The 24,558-nt window shown below is 40.5% G+C and overlaps 1 long non-coding RNA gene across 7 annotated transcripts in view; it reads right to left on the bottom strand.

Moving 5' to 3' along the window:
* Positions 1-24,558, bottom strand: part of LOC116999030 — a 62,954-nt gene that overhangs the window by 18,735 nt on the left and 19,661 nt on the right. For 5 of the 7 annotated variants that reach the window (XR_004418507.2, XR_004418506.2, XR_004418509.1 and 2 more), the window contains exons 5-6: positions 19,255-19,353; positions 18,319-18,385 (exon numbers count right to left, since the gene is read on the bottom strand). The exons of 1 other annotated variant lie outside the window; for it this stretch is intronic. This is a non-coding gene — a long non-coding RNA (uncharacterized LOC116999030). Of the gene's footprint in view, positions 1-18,318; positions 18,386-19,254; positions 19,354-21,098; positions 21,206-24,558 lie in introns of those variants that run through there. One more of the 7 variants, XR_004418510.2, reaches the window with a different exon arrangement.

The following is a 24,558-nucleotide window of genomic DNA, read 5'->3' as shown; positions in this document are numbered from 1 at the left end:
TTTTTAGACATCATTTCCAGAATGATTATTCTACAACTGAGTTAGGAACTGATGCTTAGTGTCTTGGGTCCTTTTTATTCTCCAACTTCTCTGTTCACACTGCTAAATTAATTTCTTGCTTCTAATATGAAATGAGAAAATACACTTTTTAGGGGAAAAATAATTATAGCTCAAATACAACACTTGGAAATGCAGAAAAATCCATTTTATTTTAATGCCTTTTAAACAGCGTGATATCTTTGAGTTTTACCCCGTGTGAGCATTTTAACTGACTTACAAAAGAAAAATAAAAAATACAGGACTGCCTGAGTTACCTAGCACATAGAGATATCCCTAAGAAAAGTACTTGCACACCAGATCAGAGAGAAAACAAAGGCTAAGCAGATTATGAAATGACACCTGTGTTTGTGAAAAAGGAAATATTAAAAGAAGACTGAATTTTTTCCCCATGAATGCAAATAGAGTCATACCAATAGTTTTGATGCTGTCTTGTGTTTAAAAAAAATCTGCTGTAAGTGCAGAGATCAAGGTTATTTCTTAACCTGTGAGAGAAGGAATACCTTGCATGTCCTAGGTGATGCACAGAAGAGTATGTAATTCTGTACCAGCACAGGAAGTGTTATCCTGCATCAATGTACAATTTCACATGTACATTATGTATACAATGAGATTTGCAGGAAAAACCCAACCCTTATGAACCCAAATCCATCATTTGCATCATTTATGTAAACTCTGAAACTCAGAGGTGTTAGGTGTGTTCAGTCACTGTCCAGGACCTCATCCCTTCAGAAGACAGTGAGAAAATCCACTGTGCTCAAAATACAACAGGTTTGTTTGCACCACTCAGCAGGAGTAAAAAGGCAATCCCTGCTTTTATCAAACGCTGCCTTCACTTCCAGCAATGTTTTGTGTATTTTAAGCACCTAAGTACTTCACTAAACACTACCACCATCTATCACAGATCAATATCACAAAACTTCCTGACACCCTTTACATTTTTCAGAATAGGGCTTCACACAGGACTAACTTGACTTGGGAAAGTGTTACTATAGAAAATCACTGCAGAATGGTTTTGTTGACAGTGAAAAATCGGTTTGCTGAGCTTCTCTCTTGGAGGAAATGCACTGGCTGCCACCAGCAGGTATTTCAGCACACAGCTTCCCCCCCTCCCTCTCAGTCACATCCTTTCTGCACCACCAAAATGTCACACACTTGGCAGACACGTTAACACCTGCCTCACTTCTTGTTACTGGAATTGTCTCTGGTAACAAAAAAGAAACTCAAAGCCAATTTTTCCACCAGGAGTAGCTGTCATCACCTTGGACTCCACATGCAATGCATTTAGAAAATGCAGAGTAAGGTGTCTGATATGCAGGTTGCTTCACCATAAAAATCTCCTAATTTTTTTTGCCATGCCTATTGTGCTGAACAGAAAATGAAGTGCTGAAATAGAATGTGCTTGTTTGTGTACAAGAGTCAACATGTTAAACTGCTCCCTGGAGCATTAAAGAGAGAAGAAAAATGATAATTCCAGGGAAGGAGCAACACCACAGGGAAAACATAAAATAACACCTGAAGACCCTTACCTTTTAATATTTGTTATAAATGGATGCTCTGCTGGAATTAAGAGACTAAGGAGATCTGCCTGCCCTTAAGGAGGAGCAGTTCAGATGTGGGGTGACCATGCTGGGGCTGTGCTGGCAGCCTCCGGATCACAAACAAAACCCACATCCACCAGTAAGCTTCCTACCATTCAAGTGATGTGCCAGAACAAAGACTCAGTGACTCTCTTTAACATCCAATTTTCATATAAAGGGAACTTTCATTACTTCTAGCAGAACACCAGACAGACAGATCAGCACAATTACAAAAGTAAGTCAGACTACCAACAACATCTGGTGCTAGTTATTAGAATAGTCCTTTAGAAGAAGCATCTGGAGGTTAAAAGCAAAAATCCAGCCCAGTACAGTTTATGAAATATAATCAACACTCAGTGTGTGACTGATGCCCCTGCAGTACACTTTTACCTACATCCATCCACGAGACAAGTTATCCTGGTGCCTTTAGAAGACTCATTCTATTAACATTTTTAAAGAAATATTCAAGTTCCAGAATTGGAAAATTACTCTTGTTTGAAACCATCCAGAGCCCTCACCAAAACCAAGCCCACAGCTTCTCAAAATTTGCTTCTGTAAATTTATCTGGCAGCACCACTGAGTTCTGATATTCCCCCCTTGAAGGCTCACCTTCAAGTGTTATCCCTAAGCCAAGCCAGGATGCTTTTAAACTTACAGTAATTTCACGAATACAAGCCGCACCAATTTGACCAAAATTTTGGTGGAAACCCGGAAGTGCGGCTAATATTCCGGGGCGGCTAATACATTAACAAAATTCTAAAAGCTGCCAACACGGAAGTGAGAGCCCGCGGCAGCCCCAAGCCAAGCTGGAGCCCGGCCGGCCCCGGCAGAGGTGGGAAAGCCTGGCAGAGGCGGGGCCAGCAGTGTGGGGGGCGGGCGGCAGAGCCTGAGCCAGCAGGGCGGGGCAGGGAGGGCGGCAGAGCCTGAGCCAGCATGGCGGGGGAGCCCGGGAGAACTGGGGCTAGCAGTGCAGGGGAGCATGGCAGAAGCAGGAAGGCCGGCGGGTGGGGCTGCCTGGCAGCGGGGGAAGCCCAGCAGAATCGGGGCCAGCAGCGTGGGGGAGCCCGGCGGTGCGGGGGCCTGCAGTGCCGGCCAGGGCGAGGAAACGCGGCGGCGGTGCAGACGGGAGGGGGCGGCCGGCGAGCCTGGTGGTGGCGGCGGCAGCCCTGCCGGCGGGGCGAGCGAAAGCGGCGCTCATGAAGCGCCGCCGCCGCGAGCGAAGCGCCGCCGCCGCGAGCGAAGCGCCGCCGCCGCTCGCGGAAGCGCTGCCGCCGCGAGCGAAGCGCCGCCGCCGCGAGCGAAAGCGCCGCGGGGCGGGCGCGGCGCTCGCGAGGCGCGGCGCAGGGCGAGCGAAAGCGGCAGCGGGGCGAGCGAAAGCGGCAGCGGGGCGGTGCTGACGGGAGAGGGGGGCCAGCGAGCCCGGCGGCGGCGGCAGCACCAGCCGGCCAGCCCCGCCGAGCCGTGGCGCTGAGCTGGGCTACCCGGCCCCGTCGGCAACCATGAGCGGGCCGAGCCTGCCTGGCCCCGCCCCGAGCCAGTAAAGCCCGCTATGCCGCGATCCTGTTACTAATTGGCCAATTTGTGAAAACTGCGCACGGATTCTCGCGACGAACGAAAGTGCGGCTAATATTCGGGGTGCGGCTTATCTATTGACAAAGACAGCAACATTGTCGAGGCACCGGGGGTGCGGCTTATAATCCGTGCGGCTTGTATTCGTGAAACTACTGTACCTATTTATGACCATTATTATTTCTACAGCTTCTTTCAGGCAAGAATTACAAAGTACTTCAATTCAGTTAACAAAAAAACTAAGGGGAAATTTAATTTTTTTTTTTGCTAATCAAGCCATCTCATCTCTTCAGATGCAGGTGTCATTCTCATTCCTGCTATAGGCTTCCTGAGTGATTGTGAGGAAATTATTTGTGTTCTTTGTGCTTTAGTTCTCTATTCATTAAACTGAGATAACAGCACTTCCCTTCTCTGACCTTTTGAACATTTTCTCTGAAGTCTATTGTAAATTTTACTGGGCATGTACTGTGTCTTATTATGTGTAAATTCAGTATCTATTAAAACCTTCATTTCAGCTGGAACCTCAAACAACAGCTAGAGGAGAAATAATAACACACAGACATTTCAGGTGGAATAAATGTGTAACTTATTAATTTCTTTTAAAATTCAACGTGCTTCAGCCAGGAAGTTTTAAGATGAATGACAGTATAAAATAGATATTTTAATTCTGTGCTTTATAATGCCACATCCTCTTACATATTAATGTGGAGATGTCTCTCAGAACATGAGGTATTACTTCCAGCAACCAAAGTAGCATTGATCACCCCATGTATCCTTTTTAAGCCCTTCAGTTTATAGACTAAAAGTTATTTTTAAGACACAATCTTGAAGAAAGGGATCTTTGGTATAGCAGAAATTCTCTAAAACAAAGGCAGTAGACAATGAATATTTAACAGACAATCAACTATTATCTCAGGATTGATCAGCTTAAAAAAAAACAAACAAAACAAAAAAAAACCCAAGACATCTTCCAAACCACCCTTTGATTTATATTTTTGCTATAAATCAAAGCAAACAAAAGCAGAAACAAAACAGAGAGTGCTGACTGTGGTTAGGGATGCACAGCACCACTTGTGACACAATTTTCTGGGGCCAGGGCAGTGGAGGTGATTTCCTGACACCTTCCAGCCTCAGGTGGCTAAATCCCAATACAAGTACCAGCATTCCTGGGATCAGGTGGAATATTCCCTCCACTGCCAGATTTTTGACCACAGAATAACGTTTAATACACACCAAGAAGTGAACAAGGGTGGTGGCAAACCCCAGGCTGACCCCTGTCTTTAAAGCACTTTATTTTGCTGCATTCCACTGGAAAGCTACACCTTCAGGATCATGAACCTGATGGATTAAATATTCTTTGGCATTGACTTGTACTACTGAAGAAATAAAAATACTCTGAGTAAAACTAAGGCAGGAGGATGAAAAGTCTTTTTATTTTTCTGAAAATAGTTCTTTCCTGTCCCATCCTGCTAAGCTTAGTAAGGAAAATATTTTTTTTCTCTCCACCTCTCCTCTCAGAAAATTGACTCATCATTTCCTTTGGCTTTGTTGCTCTTGTTTTCACCTTTGCCTGGAGTCAATCTTTAGATATGAAAAGCTTTTCAGATGCAACCACGGCAGTCAGCAGTGTTCCACTATATAGCACAAAACCAGCTGCAGCAAATTGATTTCAGTATTATCCCTTATTTCTATTGTTTAATAAAAAGAAATATTTTCTCTGACCACTTTTCTTAAGGATGAAACACAGAGATAAAGAGCAAGGGGAGGGGCAGTGTCTGCTCTGGCAATGCTGGATTGCACCACACAACCTTCAACTGCTGGGCTCCACATTCATGGCTATTTAAAACTGAACTTTAAATTTATTTCTTCTAAAACATGAAGCCACACTGAAAAAAGTTACCATTACTGTTAGCAGCAGGCACAAATTTCAGAAAAAATAAAAGAGATTCAAATTTTTGAATTGGAATTGGATTTCATTGTAAGGTAATACTTTTGCCTCAATTATTTTGTCTGGAAAATTAGCTGATATTTTTTAAAGGTCTGCTTCAAATTACCGTCTGAAATCACCTTCTAGTTTAGAAGTACATTAGAAAGACATGCTAAAAAGTCTTTTAATACTTTAGCATAATAAATCCTAGAACTGCAGAGTGATTTGGGCTGGAAGTGATCAAAGATTTTGTAGTTCCAACCCCTCTGCTGTGGGCAGGGATGCCAATAATGTTCATTAATGCCAGTAAAGTTCATTAATGTAACAGTAGCAGGCCTAATGCAGCTTTGCAAAACTGGTTGGTGTCTTCAGTATGGATCTCTTGGATCCTGCAAACTGCACAGTACTGAAATTCATAAATTGGAAAGGTCTGCAAACATCTAAATAGAAAAACAATCAATAAAGATTCTATGGGCTTTAAAATAGAATAACAAAATAAGGTTTTCTGGGCAGAGGAAGCATCAATAAAATGCAGATGGAAAAGCATTATTCAAAGACAAGGCACTTGGGAAATAAATCTGTTTACATCTCTACATGCCTGTTATTCTGTTACAAAAATAATTGCAATCTATATTGTCTCTGGGTGCCTCATACAGTCAGGAAAATATAAAGATCATGCTAAAACTAGAAACTAGTGCTAGTAATAAATCCATTGTCTTGGGCACCAAAGGTGAAATCACAAATCCACCTCCAGCTCCACATGTCCCACCCTGCCTGGCCTCCTCTGCCCTCCCTGAGAAAACAATTCATGTCTGACCAAAACACCACCAGGTACATCACCCATCACACATTTTTATTTTTTAACAATGGGAAATGTCCTTCAACCCAAACCAAGGAGACAGCAAATATCAGAAGAGCTCTTTTTTATTCTTTTCTTTTTTTTTTTTTTTTTAAATGTGGTTACTATCCTAATTAAAAGATCAGAGCTGCACAACGAGGGGTAGAACAGGTCTCACTCAAAAAAACATGGAAGAACTTCAGCTTTCAGAGACAAAACTCTTGAAGTATTAGAAAAAGTGGGAATAATACCCCAAACAAACAACTGAACAGGTAAATTAGTTAACTAATAACCAAGTAAGGGGCAAACCCCCCCAGTTAGCACATTGGGAATGGCTGAGATAAGAGGTCTACTGGAAACAGTATTTTGGAAAAAGGAAGATGTTCTGGAAGTGTGCAAGATGGCCTAAGGCTGAGAACTGACAGCTAATTAGTTATAAACTTGTAAATGCAAATGACAGCAACGAATGGTATTGTGATTTTACACCCTATTAATAAAGACTTTATTCTGTGGACATCACAGCTAATTAAATGTCTTCCATTGACAACTTCCATCAAACCCAAATTTACCATATTGCACCTGATGCAACCCAGACACATACAGAAAAAACTGGGCAGAGAGAAAAAAAAACATTGGCAACTCCATGTGAAGGAACATTTAAAAAACTTTAATTAGGGGGGTTGGACATGATGTGCCTCCAGCCTCAGTCTGTTATTCTGCAATTCTCAATTGTTCAGACAGCTCAAGAGACGCAAACAACAGACAGAAAACACACAGCACAGACAGAAGGTGCATTTCACACACTGGAACTGGGGCTTGGGATAGGGAAAGAGCCTGAAAAGACAGAGACAGCATTTGTGTGAGTGACTGCAGCACTGAGACAGGGTGCTGTGTCAGTCAGGGTAGTGCTGCACCCAACTGAGTCTCATTGAGGTCTGTTTGATGGGAAAGTGTCAAAATTCACTTTAAAGATGTGTTTTCCTGGTTGGAACATCTTGGGGAAAATTCAGCAGCTTTTCTATAACTCACTCTCAACTAGGAGAGGATCACTATTGCTTTGGCAGGATCAAGGGGCAGGAAATGCACATTTTCTTCATGTCTAAGCTCTGTTCATAACCAGCTCCTATCATCAAGGGGTCTGATCCCCATGCAAACCACTTTAAATCAGAAACATCTATTTCCAGAATTGACACAAGCACACAGTTGGGAATTGCATAGAATTTTCATGGCAAGCTTAATAATTACTTTGCCTCCTTTCCATATCTTGTCCTTGTTTCTCCTCGTTGGGTGGGGAAGGGAAATAATCTGATCAGGTACCATTGCTTGCACTGAAGGAAATAAAAATCATTCCTGCACAGAAAACCAGTTTGTTGCTAATCCACCTGGGGAAAGAATATCCCCATTTTTTTTTGCATTATGAAGGAAAGACAGATAAAGCAGAAAAATAAACTTATTAGCTATTCAGGCATTTGTCATAGTTGTAAAATATTTGTCCTTCAGGGATATTCCTGAACGGCTTGTCTGGAAAATGAAGGGACTTAGCTGCTCTGCAGTTTTCACATTTCTTTCCCAATTTTGCATTTAATTTCAGCCCTATTTTTTCCCCTGTAAAATCACAAAAACTAATCATGTGTTTAAAAAAAAATATTGTACTAATATGCCATGTATACTTAAATATATATATGTGTGTGTCCATATAAATACAAAACAATCCACTTAGCAACCAAACCACTCCTCAACATCTTCACATTGGCTTAAGGAAAGAAATGACAAAATCCAGTGACAATTCCAACTTCAAATGCAGGACACAGCCAATTTAGCTCATTAACAACAGAGTCATCTGCAGAAAGGTTTTCAGGCACCACAGGTGGCACAAGTGCAAACATGTACTTTCCTTCAAGAATCCCTTGTTCAATGAATATTAACCCATTTCACACAGATCTCTTCAGATTTCACTGGGCTGTGAGGAGATTTTCACGATCCACTCAGACATAAGGAATCCATATGTAAAACTGAGGTGATATCAGCTGACAATCTTATTTATAATGAAGGTTACAGCATCATGTCAATATTAAGAAACTAATTTCTCACTCTATTTCCCCCCTGCAATTTTTGGAGATTTAACTGATCATTCCTGAGCTTTAATTTTGAGCTCTGCTGAACTGTTGTTGATGTTCCATTTAAAAAGAGGCAAAAAAAAAAAAAAAAAAAAAAAAAGAAAGAAAGAAGAACATGTGTGAACTGGAGTCTTTCTCCTGCCAAATGGTGCAACAGATTCAGCCCTCAAATGGTGACTTACAATCTTTGTTGGATAAGGCAAAGAGATCAATGCTAACCCTGATTTTTTCTTGATTAAAAACCCCATAATGAATGGAAATACCAAGTCTGTGCCCTGTATGTAAGTATTTTATTGCACTTATATTTTACATACATTTTGCCTGCATGCAAGAAATCTATTTTGGCTATTCATCCTTCAAAGTAAGTTCTTGGGAGATTGTGACTAAGAAGTTGGAATTTGGAGAAGAAATAACATCTAGCTTTATCTGCTATATCTGCTTTGCAGTCTTAGAAAGATGCTGATTTTTCTGTCTACTTTTCTTAGAAGGTGGACTAAGGCATGCTTAAGGTTTTTGATAGAATCTTTAAAGTAGGTAGCTACAAAAATCCCAACCATATCACAAATCACTGGCTATTATACCTCAGTAAAACTGAGGTTAAATAAAAACTGCTGAATGAGTAATTTGTGGGCACGATGTCATCAGAATCAACTCACACAAAATTACCAATTTAAAGAAATACTATTGGAAAGGAATAAGGTTATGGTTAGAAGAAATAGAATTGTTCTGCAATGGCAATCAACCTGGTCTTGTTCTAGACCCCAAATTCTGATACACCTATAGAGATGCTCTTTAGCTTTAAGGTAGGACTGTTTGAATATTGCCTTACAAAGACACTTATGAAGCATTTCTATGACGATCAGAATAATTTTAAAGCTGTATTTTTATGTGCTTGTAGCAGAGCCTCACTAATTCCCATTAACTGCATCCTGTTCCTGCAGTGCCAGCAATCTGAGCTCTGTGCTAATGCAATGAGTCAGCTATTCAGCTCTGAGAACCAAAGTTTTCAACAGGAATTAAACAGCTGGAGAAGGAAGAGAACTCCACAATTCCCTGCTTTAGGCTTGGATACCATAAAGTCTTTCCAGATGTTTGTTCCCAAGCAGGAAGAGCCCAGTACTGATATATTGAATCCATCAAGCCCTGCTTCAAACCATGTGAATTTTGAGCCCAACACCACAGAAATAAACCAAAAGCAGTGTGACAGTGTAGGGTACATCAGAATAATAGAAAGAGAATGACAGGCTTGCAGGAGGGTGAGGAATATTTAACTAAGATGTAGCAAAGATTGTGTTGGAGCAGCACATACATTAGTTCCCCTGTGGAGCTGTAATAATTTCCAATGTATAGTTTTGTTTCCCCACAAAGTTATAGATTGGTTTTCAAGGTCGGGTGTTTTTTCTCCTTAGAATGCAATCAAAATGCCTACATTGTTTATAGTTAATGGCTTCTGGAAGATTAGCAATATTTTAAGCTTACTTGACATGTTCCCCTTGCTCTCAGCCAAAGGCCTATCACCTTTTCCATTCCTGCAACATTACAATTTAATTACTGAGGAAACTACATATGCAAGCTGCATTTATTAATAAATACAAATCAAAATGTCTAAAGTAAATTATTGATATGCCATATTATCTCAGCTTTTCCATAGAAGTCCTCATAAAAATCACTTTAATTTTGAAAGGCTGACTTCCAGGATTTTATATTATAGCTCCTGGTAGGAGACAATTGTTCATAGATATGTTAACCTTTAGATAAATTCTCTTTAAGCAAAAGTAATGTCTCTGACACCAATCCATGCACGTTCATATATTGAAGGTTATAGTTTTAATTGCAGTGTTTTTTGTGCATTTACTTGTGTTGAAAAGAAATTTAGAGACATTCAGAAGGGAAATCACAGAAGGCAGGCAGAGATATAATTAAAAATTATACGCATAATATGCAATTTATACATATAAATTATATATATATAATAATTTTTATATAATGGCAATTATTTTTATATTTGTGTCTTGGTTTGAACAGTTTCATACCCCCAAAGATACCAGGTCCATCGTCCTGAAAATCAAATATTAGATGCCCAAAGTAAACGTGCCAGTGATTTTTTACCTTTTTAAGCAACCTTTTCAAGTAATGCTAGGATGTCCCTGAGCAGTCCTCATGCAGGATGAAGCCAGCTAAGCATATCTGTCAGAGGAATTTCTGTGTCACCAGAAGTGCCCTGTCACTACAGAGAAACATTAACAAATCACTGCCAAGAATCTAAATCACTGCCAGAGCAATCTCAAAGTGCAGTGCTGTAATTACAATTTGAATTTCAAATAGAGGATACAGGGAGCAATGCATCCTCTTTGGGACAATTTCTGCCTTCAATTTTTGTGAGGTTTTTTTATTAGAAAATAGTATTTTCCATTATTTTTGTAACACATTGACACACTGCAAATGCATTTCTACAGGCTGAATACACAATGCTATGAATACATTTACATTTACTCTAAATATTTAAAGAGGAAAGGCCTCAATATAATCACAGAAGAGTTATTTCTAAGCTGTTATATTTCTGCATTTCATCTGTGCATTCCACTGGAGCTGAAAATCAGTGGGGAAATAAATCACCAGCACTTTCTGACTACACCTTCAGGCTCTGTCAATTTGCTTGAAATGTATCAGATGATCCTGACTGGTAAGAAATAATAAATAATACACCTGCTCTAACAAAATATCCAATCCACCACTGTGTTGTGGTTTGATTTTTGGTTATTTTTTTTTTTAGGGTTGGGATTAAATGAGTGAGATGGTATTTTTTGTTTGGACTTAGATGTTTATTAGTTTTTATTTATATTACAGTTGTATAAATTGTGAGTTTTATAGTATGTTAATAAATGAAAATGATGTAGTTCTTTTTATAATGTTTTTAAGGGTAAACTATTTAATGAAATATTATTCAAATTATTTTTATTTTTAATTTAATAACTAATTATTTGTGGATTTTTAAATTTAATTATATAATATTACTTAAACTGATTAAGAAGAAGATGAAGAGGACTAATTTTTGTTCTAAAATTCTAATTTTGTTTTATATATATCAGAAAAAATACTAAGGACATTGGTGGTTGCCCTCTTCTGAAAATATCTGAACTGTGCTGCACAGCTGCAGTGCTCTCAAATGAGAGATTAACAGCTGCCATTAATTGGAGCACAAATAACAAGGGTTTGATGAAGTGCCCTACCCTCCAGACTGCAGTGTTTCATGTGCTGGAGGTAAAATTGATCCTACTCTACCTGGATATGGAAGAAATCCTGTGGAATTGTTCTTTACGCCAGCATGGGCTGATGGTGGATGGGCTATTTATCCTCCAGCACAACTAGAGCAGGTATTTCTGGTTTCTAAAGAACAAAAGAAAGGGGTTGGGGGCTTCCCTGTGCTACCATCAACCCTCGATTTTGATGGGTTAATTAAATTAAATAGTTTTGTATCCAGGATATTTGCCAAGGTAATTTTTTACCCCAGCTCTTAAGACTTAAACCTTAGCCAAGATAATTCTTAGCCCTTGGAAGACTGGTGGTGTTTCCTCTCTAATAGGAATTTGTTTCAAGTAAAAAGTATTTGTGGCCAGCAATATTTAATGTCCAGCTGTAACAAAGAATGCTTCTTTAAAGAAGAAAGTGGTTTTTTCAAGGCACTTGATAATATGGATTTTTCTGTTACACAGATCTATCAAATGCTGTGGCTACTGTGATGACCAAAACATCCCTCTGGAATCTCACTTTTGAGCAGAAATACTTGTCTAGGAAAAGTGAATGGTAGTCCTCATGACAGGTTTATTATTCACATTTCAAACTGCTCACAGCACCATACCAGCCTTGCTAATTAACAAACAAGCATTTCAGTTTCTCCAGCTAAAAACACAGATGTTACCAAGATCTGTTGGGAGATTTTCAGGCAGGCTTTGTTCTGCCAGTTTTGCCAAGTTCTTCCCCTAACTTTAAAGGCTGTCAGTTCTTCTCATTGTTTGTTGGTCTGGTGTTGGTTTTGCTGTTTTTGTTTATTCACTTGGGGGTTTTGTGATTTTCTGTTTGTTTCTACAAGCTACCAGTTGCCTGTGCTCTGTCTATACTTACATTTCTTTCCCTCACCCAAGAAATTTAAGAAAATCTGTATATTTTTTCTCCCTGTGAATAAACAGATATTCTCTATTTCTCATTAATCAATCTCAGGGGATGCTCCTTGCTGCTCCCCTCCCATGCCTTTTCCTTACCACACCCGTGCAGTTAACACTGAAGGACATGCTAGCAATCTCCAGAATTCATTAACCAGCTTTAGCACCTTTTAATTGTAATTACAGAGTAGCTAACTATACTGCTAATGCTATTTATTATTCCAAATACCTTCTTCAAATCAAGTTCCACATGCAAATGTGGAGAAGGAAACACAACAACTCCACTGCTAAGAACACCCAGGGCAGCACACGAGTTCCTGCACGTCCAACAGGGAGCCAGGAATTGTGTGATGTATGGATGTTCAGTCCTGCACCTGCCTGACCTCTTACAGCTGGTCTGTAGTCAAGCCACACCTGCAGAAGCTCTGATGCATTTGACACAGGCTGTTCATGCTTTGCATAGCCAAAGTCTGTGTGTGTGAGGTTCCAGAATATGCAGCACTCAGTGCAGCAGGTGTGTGACTCCAGAGCTGACACTCGCCACACATCTGGTTTCCTTCTGGCATGTCCCTGCTACACCTGCAATTTGCACAGATACACACAGGATCAGAGTATAGCTTCTTCCCATGTATTTTGGACCAGAAAACATGGATGCAACAGGCAAGAGTGGTCTGTGTTATTGACTTTGCAGTTTTATGATAAGGAAGCAAATAGCTGAGATGCTAATGGGGTAACCACTGAAGGCTCACACACTCTTAAATCCACACTTATGGCAGGTAATGAATCAGCAACACAACCCAGAACCTCAATCAGGAATTGCTTTTGATGGTTAACTAATCAATACTTGCAGCACTCATACTCAGCATCCTCCAGAACTGGTGTATTTCTGAGAAAGCACTAATGGAAAAACAGTGGAAAACACCAGACCATCTACAATTCATGGCTAATCTCCAAAAGCCCAGCTACAGTGTGATCTCTTTTATAACACCCTTGGTTCTGCAGATAGATTGTTAGCCCCTCTTACAAGGAAGCTGCACATTCCTGAACATCTTGCCCTAACCCTTCAATTGTTAAAGGTGCAAGGAGGGAAGTCACAAGAGGAATTGTGCTACAAAAGCTCAGCGTGTGAGTAATGAACGTTCTGACAGCTAGAGAACATGAAAAAAAGTAAAAAAGCCCACACAACTTGTGAGGTTGGCTTGTTCCCTTTCTCTAATTAACAAGGGTGAAAGATGTGCCACTTAACTGGGAAATTGTGTGACATGACACCCCTGCACACACTGGCATGAACAGGAGCAAGACAGTCTGGGATCAGTGGATGGAGAATCAACAAGGCTGAACGTGTAACTCATTAATACTCACTGACCACGGGCAAGGCATGGTGTAAAAACTGCACTATTTTCATTTTAGCTGCACTGGCAGTGTCCCCTCATTGACACAGAAGCATTTGTCAGACAGATATAACTCTCTTGAAGTTAAAGCAGTAATAAACTTTGATATTTGTCACAAATAAGACCTCATTCACAAAAGATGGCTCAGTGTTCTAAGTCTGCCAAGGTACCAGCTGGGCACAATTATATTTCTACTTTTATTATCAACCTATTTAATATGCAACACACCCTGTTACCACCATGCAATTCAAGAGCAACCTGGCCCAGATAAACTTAGTACATTAAGCCCTCAAGAAGCTCTGAAGTGTTTTCTCACACGGAATAGTATTTCCCAATCCCAAATTTGATTCTATTCTAAATGATTCAATAGCACATTACTTCACCTAAGGCACCAAAGTGTCTTTCCCATTCTTACACAGAAACTCTTTAAACACCAAACTTCTCAGCAATATATTCAGTATGTATTATGTGCAAAGTTTTGTGAGAACTTAAAGTATCTTAAAGTATATATCTTAAAGATACTTAAAGTATCTTAGGAAACTCTAGCAAGGAAAAAATGCATCCAAGAAAAATCTGATTTCACATTTGCTTATAAAAGCCCCTTAACAGTTATTTTGTACATCTATTATATTTATGGCACTTGAAGTTAATGTTCCAAAAAAATAAATTTGTACTTTTCCCTGAAAGTGATTACTTTTGCTCCTGACTTTTGCTGTGAGAATAATTAGTTTAAGAACATCAAAAAGATATGAAATTTCTTATTTAAATATTTAAGACAAAAAAACCCCATATGGAACTCCCACTAGATCCCAGAATTTGTACAAGAAGGGCTATAGGAAAGTTTGAGTCACTTAAATACACACTCATGAAATGTCTCAAGGAAGTGTTTCTTAACCCTCAAGAAGATACAAGACTTTCCAGATGGGTGCAATTGGTGCTGGGATCTGCCACTGTGACCCTAACTCACTCATTTCTGAGCAGCCCCCATTGTTACCATTGTTTCCTGTTATTTGCTCTTCCCACCGATATCCTATTAAAGTGGGATAATTTCCTGTAACTATCATTTTAGATGAAAAAAATGGTTTCTTCACTTGAAAGGTAATATTTGTTAATGTTTGTATTATTTAGCAGGCATTTTCCTTCAAGCATTTTTTTTTCCTGATATTCCAATTTAATGACTTACAACCTTTTAATGAACTTATGTGCATTTACTACAGAATGTGCATTATTTCCATCTGGGAGAGGGGGGGTGGAAACCAAAACCACCACCAAAACCCCAATTAAATGAACCATAGCCCTAAAAACACCATTTCCTTTTGAATTTTTTTTCATTGGATGCAATAAAAGAAGCCTGGTTTATCAAGTCTAGCCCTATCCTACACTATTTTTAAAAGGAATGGTTCTGTGCCAGCCCATTACCCTTCACAGCTGAAGGGCCTTGAGCTGAAACAGTATCATTTATTCAGATGAGTATTATTTATTCATTACTCAGGAATATGTGATTTTATGAGCTGGCAATCAAAAGGAACCCAGGGATGCAATGCATATTCAAGAGCTGGCCCTCCTTGTCTCTGTCACACGGGAGAAATCCCACCCAGCCTACTCGAGGTCATGTCTCAGTGTCTGTGAGCAGGTGGATAGAAAAGTCTGTAGCCTCAACTTGCTTAGAAAGTTAAATTGAGAACATCTCCCAGCCAACCTCCAGGAGAATTTTGTTGTATTAATCACAGCCTATGGAACAAACCACTAGAGAACAATGTGTCACCCTCACCTCTCCCAAATCCTACTGTCTCACAACTTTTCCCTTATGGTTTTTTTCCCTGTCCAACAAGGGATAATTCTGGTGAGAATCCATCCATCCATCCCTTCATCCATCCATCCATCCACTTCTTGAAACACCACAAATAGGGAGACCTGGTGTAATGTATGTCACGTCCCTTAAGTTTACTAGCCAAGGTTCTCAAACACCCCTGCAGATTTATAACCAGTTTCATTGCATTTCTGGACAGAACTGTGTTGTCACAGCAGTGACAGTTTGGGAAAATGCCTGTGTCCAAGTTTAAGTTTCATCTGGTGTTTACAGAACCGGATTTACAGCTAGTGTAAATATAGCTGTCACTGTGCTTTACATCATGGCATAACAGGCAGCTAAAACGTCAAAAAAAGCTACATCTTGAAAACACAACAGACAAATCAAAGGACCATCAATACAGCTCCTTGCAAGTGGATCTTTTCCATGTGGGATCTTTGTATGAACTTTGTTTTTACAGTAAACCACTTAAGGACACCAATGGCCGTAGGACAGTGGGGCTTTTTTTCCTAAGGGGAAGCAAGCCTGGTTAGAAAGGAACTTTGTTCAAATCACAGGAAACTTGTGCTCTGTGAAAAGTAAACTGCCTTCAGCAGAAACATTTACAGGCTCTTCTCTCAGTGTCAGCTAGGATGAGATCTTGGGCCTGACTAAAGAACCCAGAAAATGATGTGCAAAGATTATCCCTAGAAACCTGTTCTCTAAACTGGTATTTTAAAGAGATTTTTTTGTATGTGTGCATCTTCTCAGAATCTTTCTGAGTGCCCTTTTACTCACAGACAAAGCTGAGCAGGTGCACCTGTGAGGGTTGAAATATTAACTCTCTTTATGGATGGCTGTAAGGCAAAACTCCAAATTGCTGCTGTCCTGCCACCTCCCAAAGCACCCAGAAATAACAACAGGCATGCAACACCATCCCAACACTCAGAGTTTCAAGCTAGGCTGGATGTGACAGCACAGCCTGGGCATTTAAAAAAGTCTCTCTGAAGGCTCTACCCCTCCCCAGGAAAAACAGTGCATGCCCCACTCATTCAGCAGTAAGAAAATTGTAGCCTCCTGACATTTTACACTCACAGTAAAGCAAGCTCAGCAACTTTCCTACCAGATTTGATTCATTTAAGTAGGTGGTGAATTGAATATGCACATGCTAGGCTTAAAACTCAGAAGGAAAAAACATTGCATAAGGTTTTTGACTTTCCCACACACACAAAATATCAAGAAATACTGAGCCATTACACTTTTCATGATAATGTATTACTTGACCACACTTCATTAGAATCCTCTACAAAACTTCAGATGATTCATATTTCACTGAGGACAGGCAGCTGTGCTACAGCACTTGCTGAAGTGCCACCAACAAACTGTTACCAAGCAAGCCTGCTGAATTCCAAGCAGAGGTTTGAAATCTGAGCAGTTTGAAAGAGGCCATACACATCTGTCCTGCTTAGTGTTTCAGAAAATCACAGTTTGTGTGAAGTGACTGCATTGCTCTGTTGCTAAAACCAGAGGTACTGACAGGTGGGGCTCCTGATCCAGCTGAGCAGAGGCAGGATGGTGACAGCAACAAAACCCCAACAGTGATCCTCAGACAAGTCAGCCCAGGAAATCCAAATAATAACTCAGCAATCCAAATAATAACTCAGCAAAGGACAGAGAAGACAAATCCTCAAACCAGTTCTACCCAAGCCTGAATATTCAGGCTGGACTTAACCTGTTGGGGCTGATTTAAGACTTCAGCTCTCCTGGTAGTTCCCTTGAAGGCACAACTTGACCAAAAGTATCCAACCAATGTCTTTGAACTCAGAATCCACAGTGAGACTCAACCTTCACAGTCACTCTCAAGGAAGGCTTTGGCATAGCTGGGCAAACTGATGTTCCACAACAGCTTCAAAATCCACTTACTGAAGCTCAATTACATCTCTTCTTAGCATTTAGTAAAAAGAAGTGCAGTACAAGATTCAGCTCTTGAAACCAGAAGGATGAAATGCAATTATATTGGATGTAATGAAACAAATAATAACTTGGGTATTTTGACTGACACAGATCGTGTTTCTGCCACACACCTGGGAATTATTAATAAAGGTTTTCATATACACATGCTCACTCTTCTGCAGAAAAGCAAAAATTACCATGCAAATAATTAAGCCATTGTATTCTTTCTACTCCACCTCAAATTAGTCTAAACAGGAAAAAATGAATTTGTTCCTTTTTCGTGAAAAAGAAATAGAGAAAGCAACTTCATACCTCGTCAAAAAAAAAAAAAAAAAAAGAAAGAAAAAGCTTTTACAAGGGTTTCTTTCCAGTATTCATTTTAAAAGTCTCATTTTAAGCAGACAGTATTTCAGAGGAGAGAGGATGTATCATCATTTCCTTTTGTTGTTATACATGAATATATTCTTCAGCCTGTCAGACATCTAAAGGGTAAGCTGAGATTCCCAAAACCCTACAAGGCTTACTTATTTGAAAAATTCTTACAGATTTTTTTTTTCCCCCCTGAAGATGGTGAAAACAGACATCAGAGAAAAGGGATCAGTCACCTTTCCAAATTACATAGTGACTAACCATGTGAGCAAAGAGATGAAATAGCATCAAATTTCACTATGGCAATGTTGAAATTCCCATGTCCTTTAAATTTGGCAAAATTGGAGACAACTTCCAGGCCACACACTTTAGCCTGTTGCATTTGAAGAATGGAAGATAATTCTAGGAAAAATACATGAATGGCATTAGTGTGTCTATTGGCATTTTAAATGTGGGATGTATGTTTTTCAGCATGTTTTTAGTTCCAGAATTGCTTAATTCAAATATAGGGCTTTAATAACATGTCTGCAGTTGTTCCTGTGAACTGAAGATCATGTTCTGCACTTACCAGGGAAGTCCAACACAAATGGAATGGAGGGGATCTGCTCATCTAAGGAAGGGTTTCCCTTGAGTACCTGCATGGCAGTGTGAGAACACATTAAAATGAACCATCATACAATCCTTGCCAAGAATATTAACTACAAAACTAACTTCACTCCCCTTAACATTATACAAAGGATGTAATCCCATTATTTTAGTGAGTTATTTTATCCCCCATGAAGAAAATACCACATATTTTTCAGAAAGGTCCCTTTATACCAGCAGCCTACACTTTCCAAGGGGCTTTAAATGCTGCTGCATAAACTGTAAGAACTGCAAATATCTTTAAAAGCTGTGTGTGTTGTAGATCAAGCTACAGCCAAGACTACTTGGGTACTGCCTCATGAAGCACCCCACATATATGAATTAATTTGGGTTTTTTTTAAATTGAAGCAAGAGCTGCCAAACGAAATGCTGATATAGCCATGTGGTTGAATGTCCATACTTTGCACCTTTGTATATGGAAAAGATGTCTGGGAATATGGTCTGTGGGTTTTTTGCCCATAGCACATTAGGAACGACACTGGGTACTTCAAAAGCAACATTTATATCATAGAATCATGGAATCACAGAGACACCTTAAAGCTGCTCTCATTCCACCCCCTGCCATGGGCAGGGACACCTCCCACTATCCCAGGTTGCTCCAAGCCCTGTCCAACCTGGCCTTGAACACTTCCAGGGATGGGGCAGCTGCAGTTTCTCTGTACAACATGTGCCAGGGCATCCCGACCCTCACAGAGGAGAATATAAGGTGCCTTTGCATTTTCCAAAGAAATAGATCATAGAAATCTTCATATTATTAATCATTGTTACCCAGACAGCTCCAGAGGCAGTGGCACAGCCCTCAAATCCTGCCATGCTGTGCAGAGTCCTTAAAATATTGGACTGGGATTAAAGCTCTTACCTTGTGTGGGTTCTGAACCAGCTCTGAAGTTTGGGATGGTATTCCCCTCATCTGCTCATCAGTTGATACAAACTGGATGGTTTCTTGAGTGCTCCTGCTCTATTTCCACAGAAATAGAAAACAGTGAGTTTGATTCATTGCTGAAATTTCCAAGAGAGTGTCAGGGTAAACCATGACTTGGGAAGTCTGATAAGTTTTAGGAAGCCACTCCAAAAGTGTTTTGGGCTATGCTTGGGGTGATATGTTATCACTAAACTGTGTAAGGAAGGCTTTTTTGTTTGCTTCAACTATAGAATTAAAAATGGAACTGTCTGAGAGGAGAGAAACTTGAATTGCTGTGGTTTTCTTCACTTCATTCAGTGGGATTGATAGCAAAGTTCTTGGCTCCCGTGCTTAGGGAAGAAAATGAGCCAAGTGCAGCAAGGGATTTTAACCTCACCTGGAGCTCTACATCCCTGCTACATTAAACTGCATTTCCCTGTGGATGGATATCCCAGTTTGTACACATTCCATAACAAGTGGGGGACAAGGAGTGAGGCCACCTGAGCAGTACAGAATCTAGCACAAGGCAAAAGGTTTCTTGGATGAGTCACTCCAAAACTTCCAGAGGGACTGAGGGGAGGCTGACTGCCTGGGAGTTTTCCAAATCCTCCTTCCTTCCCTTTGGTGAATGTTTGGGTGTTTCAGTCACTGGGGACAACCTGCAGCTGCTGAGACCCTTCCAATGCTGGGGAGCAGCTCTGAAGTCTCTATCCAGTGTTAAATCCCAGAGGGCCACATCAGGCAATAGGAATGCTTTTTCAGAGCCTCATGGACCATGCTGGGCATTATAGATTCCTTGCTTTTCCATTTCCCACACAGATATTAACACCCACTGAGGTAATTTCTGAGTATGCAATCTCATGTCTGAGGTTCTGATTCATCAGGTAAACATGGGTCAGAGAATGCTGCTTCAATAGACAATCAACAGGAGGGTGAGGGGCTGGAGAGGAAACCTCTTATTGCTGCAAGTAACAACATCTTTCTTCGTAACTACTGAGATTTAATTGGGGGGAAAAAAACTCAGCAATTTACGGGTAGCTATGGCAACTTTCACGAGTATGAAAAGGAAAAATGGATCAAGCAGAAAAACAGATTTGCAGGGAGATTTGGAATAAATAAAATTGAAATTTTCTAAAATCAAGTGCACTTCCATTTAAAAAAATGATCCTTTCAGGAGGAAATTAAAGCTCTCCCAAGAACCTGGTTTTTTAAGCATACAATCAATTTTTATAAGTGAAAACCTGTCAAGGAAAAAATGAGTCCCTTTTCTACGGCAAGTGAGAGAAAGAAGAGCTTCAACAAGAGATTTTTAACTGCTTACAATACCAGGCTTTTGCTTCAGATTTAATCCTATAATCACACAGAGTATTTACTTGTAGCTGAATTGACTGAGGAAAGTGTTACTGCTAGGCACTTGCCTTATCTAAAGCAGCATTAAATCTGCTGGATGTGATGAAATCTGTCCCAAAGTGTTTATCAAACACTGTGAAAATGGGCCAGATTAGTGACACGGCAATGTCATCGTTTGTCTAGTCAAGGGTAAAAGGTTCTTGGAAATGGTAGAAGTGGAGAGTATTTGCTTCAACAAGCAACCTCAGAAAACTTTGACAAGTAATGCTGGAAAAGGCTGAAATAACAGATGCATTAATTCTTTGGGATACACTATCAAACCCTTTGCAAGGTTTCCAGGGCACTGTCCCAGATGGAGCAGCCATTCCCAGGGCTTGGGCACTGCTGTCCTGGACACGGGCTGCCTCTCACCTTGGCAAATGCCAGCTGAAGGAGAGAGAGTAGCTTCTCACCTGGAGCCCTGCTGGCAGGGAGAGCAGGGATGGAGCACACTCAGCCAGCACAGTGGGAAGAGATGAAACCCCCTTGTCACTGCCAGCAGACACAGTGTCCTGCGCTGCAATACAGAATGTAACCAAAAGTGTGTATTCTGTCACCATCTGTTAAAACCAGGCAGGGCAGTGCTCTTTATATTTTCCACAACCCATCCTTCCTCCAAGAGATATTTCCTGTTAATGGCCATTGAGTCCCACTGCAGGACTGATAAAATTCCATCATCCCACTGGGAGATGCTCCAGCAGGGGGATGAGCCAAGCCTTTCCTACCCAGATAAAATCTGAGATTTGGAACATCAGAGCAGCCTTTTTCCCAATGGATCCCAGAGGAAAACCAGACCCTTCCACATCATTTAGAGGGAAACTGCACCTTGTACAGGAGCACTGCTCCAACTGAATCACATCTGTCACTGCAGGAGGATGCAGCCACCATTTAATGGGACTGCTGCCAACACCCTGCCTGACAGGGTGTCAGGTTGTACTCTGACTCTGTCAGTGTTTGGGGTTTGTTCTTTGTAATACTATATTTTTATTTTCACTTTCCTAGTAAAGAACTGCTATTCCTATTCCCATATTTTTGCCTGAGAGCCCCTCAGTTTCAAAATTACAATAATTTGGAGGGAAGAGGTTTACATTTTCCATTTCAAGAGAGGCTCCTGCCTTTCTTAGTAAACACCTTTCTTTCAAACCAAGACACCAGGCAAATGCCACTTTGTCACTGTGGAAGAGCTGGACAGGTTCTTCACGCGCACCCTTGTGTGTCACAGCTGATACCTGGAGGTCCAAGCTCCCCATTTCCACCACCCAGGCAAACCCTGTTGTCGCCCAGCATGGATGGGTTTGCTGCACAGAGCCTGATCTGCAGCTCAGTGTCCCCATCTCCATGCAGCTAGGTAGAGGCAGATCGCTCGGGAGTGTGTGCTAGAAACCTGCTCTGTGTTTTATAATTCCAGAGCAATTTTAACAAAACATAAATTTAAAAATCACCTTTTTTCTCCCTACTTGTTTGGGAGTTGGTGGTGGCATTATTCAGTCACCAACGCACCAACATGTTTTTGTTAAAAATCAGGGATATAGGAAATGGAGGAAGATATTTAAAAAAAAATAAAAAAGGGAAAAGTAGACATATTTTTAAAAATATAGGAATAAAGACAGTTACATGCCAGAAGCAACTGGGCTTCTTAGGGAAAAAAAGACAGATAACAACAGATCTTTGACAGAAAGACCAAATGTAATACTTTAAAACAAGCAAGGATGGAGCAGTGTGGACAATTTTCTCTAGCCAAAAGAAAAAAAGACACTTTAAACCAGTCTGTTGGCAAAGGGAGGGCCTGTGTCCAACATCATCTCCAACATCTCCTCCTGGGGTAAAAGCATGTTGTTTCTGTCTTACAGAGGCAACAAGGTGGGTTTCCAAAAATCTGTGGGGTTGAACATTAACCTTAAAAGCCTGTAATGCTATACACAATCATTTTCCAACAATAAAAATGAGAACAGCAGTGATGCAATGACTACACTTCTGGCTAAAGGTGATACCTGCACTGCTGCTTCATTTAGGCACAAAATTACCCCATTTCCTTCTTTTCTGACTAACTTTTGAGAAAAAATGAAAAAAAGAAAAACATTGTTAAGCAAGATGAGAATCAGAATTAGTATTTTGAAGACCTAGTGAAATAATCATCACTGGCTGCTTTTTTTCCTAAAGTGAAATAATTTTGTTGTTAATTGTCAAACAAAACCGTAACTGAAACACACAGCATATGAATAAAATTCCTTACAGCTGCACTGCCTCCCAGCTATGCAGATCTCTTCACTTCTGTGGCACAGTTACATTTTATTTTATTTTTTTTTAAGTGCTCTGTCCATATTCAATAACTATGTAATTAGGTATTCTGACTGACTTCTCCCATTCTGGAATTGAATGAGCAATTTTATGTCATAAATTCCAGCTGATTCAGTGGGTGGTGAAAAGGCAGTGATTTTTCCTATTCATCTAGAAATCCCAGGACATGGCTCTCCTAAGGACATTTGGATTGTCCCACACTGTTTTAAGTTTGAGGAGCCCATTGCACTGCATTTTGTCACGTACAAAGCCCCTCAAAATCTGTTTTATTTATATTTTGTCCCTGCTCCTTTGCTTTGACATGTATCAACACATGTCAGCAAAGCAAGGATGCCTCTGCTGCTGCTGCAGTCATGCAGAATGAGGGCTCCTAATAAAAGCTGCAGTGTGTGTGAGATACACAGCCTGCTCTTTTCAAGCTACTGCTGCTTGGCACCCATGGAGTCCTGCTGAACTACTCCAACCAAGCCCAGAGCAGGAATTCTCCCTCCAAACAGATGGCTGCAACTGCAGGCAGCCAAGAGACCACGTTTCTCTTTTTCGTGACGTGTGGGTGTTGACAGCATTTCCAGACATAATTCCAAATGGCTGTCAGTTCTGAGCTTCTCGTCTAAAGGGGATGTGTCAGTGCTAATCTACCTCTGAGACAGATTACCCTTCACAATGGGAAAATCTTCCCCTTATTATAATTGGTTTGCTCTTAACACGTGCGGATCTTGCCTTTCCCGAGCTGTTGGATGCCTTTAACTACAGTTCCCTCTCAAGGCAGACAGATCTCAAGAATCAAAGATTAATTTGTGCACAGTTTGGGGGTTTGATGTTTGGTCCCATATGTAGGGCTAATTGCAAGCTAGCAGAAGCAGGGGCATTAATTTTTTTTTTTTCTTTATGTATGTTTAGACAACAAATAAAACACAGTCACTCGCTTGTTCTGTGTTTACAGACAGATGATTTCTCCTTTGGTGCACCACTGTCAGGGCTGTGTGAGTTGCTGGTGACCAGGAAGATTCCTCACTGCCAGCCGTGCCACAGTGGCATTGCTACCCTGGCTTTTCAAGGACACTGCTGATATAAGTTATATGAGCACAAGTCCTGCCATGATTTAGTGACAATCTGTTAAAATCAGCTGCATAAGGCTTGAGGCATAGCTAGTCTACACAGAACAGGTGGAATCTTTCCAACAGCCCTTAATTAAATAGAGTGGTGAACCACGTTTAAAAAAAGCTGATTTCAGCTAAATCCACATACTGATACCTGCCCTGGCATTGCTCAATGCAAATAAAAGCATTAAGAAAATTAAAGAACACTTACAGGGAACAGTAGAGGACTACCCTTAGCCTGCCTCAATACCGAAATACACTTAGAGGGTTTTTTCAATAAATCAGGGACAGAATGTTTCCATAAGGTTTAGTTTGCACTTACTCCTCTATTAGCCTTAAAATAGCCCTTGTTTATGCATTGCATCCTGCAGCACAGTAAATTGTCACAGCCTGCTCCATCTCAGACCTCAGATGAACCCCTGACAAGGCACAGCCGTGCCAGAGAAGCAGTATCAGTTCAGTGCTAATTACAGAA

This window comes from Catharus ustulatus, chromosome 7, assembly GCF_009819885.2.
Source record: "Catharus ustulatus isolate bCatUst1 chromosome 7, bCatUst1.pri.v2, whole genome shotgun sequence".
Lineage (NCBI taxonomy): Eukaryota > Metazoa > Chordata > Aves > Passeriformes > Turdidae > Catharus > Catharus ustulatus.
The sequence above is the reverse complement of the archived record's forward strand: the minus strand, read 5'-3'. Positions and strand labels throughout refer to the sequence as shown.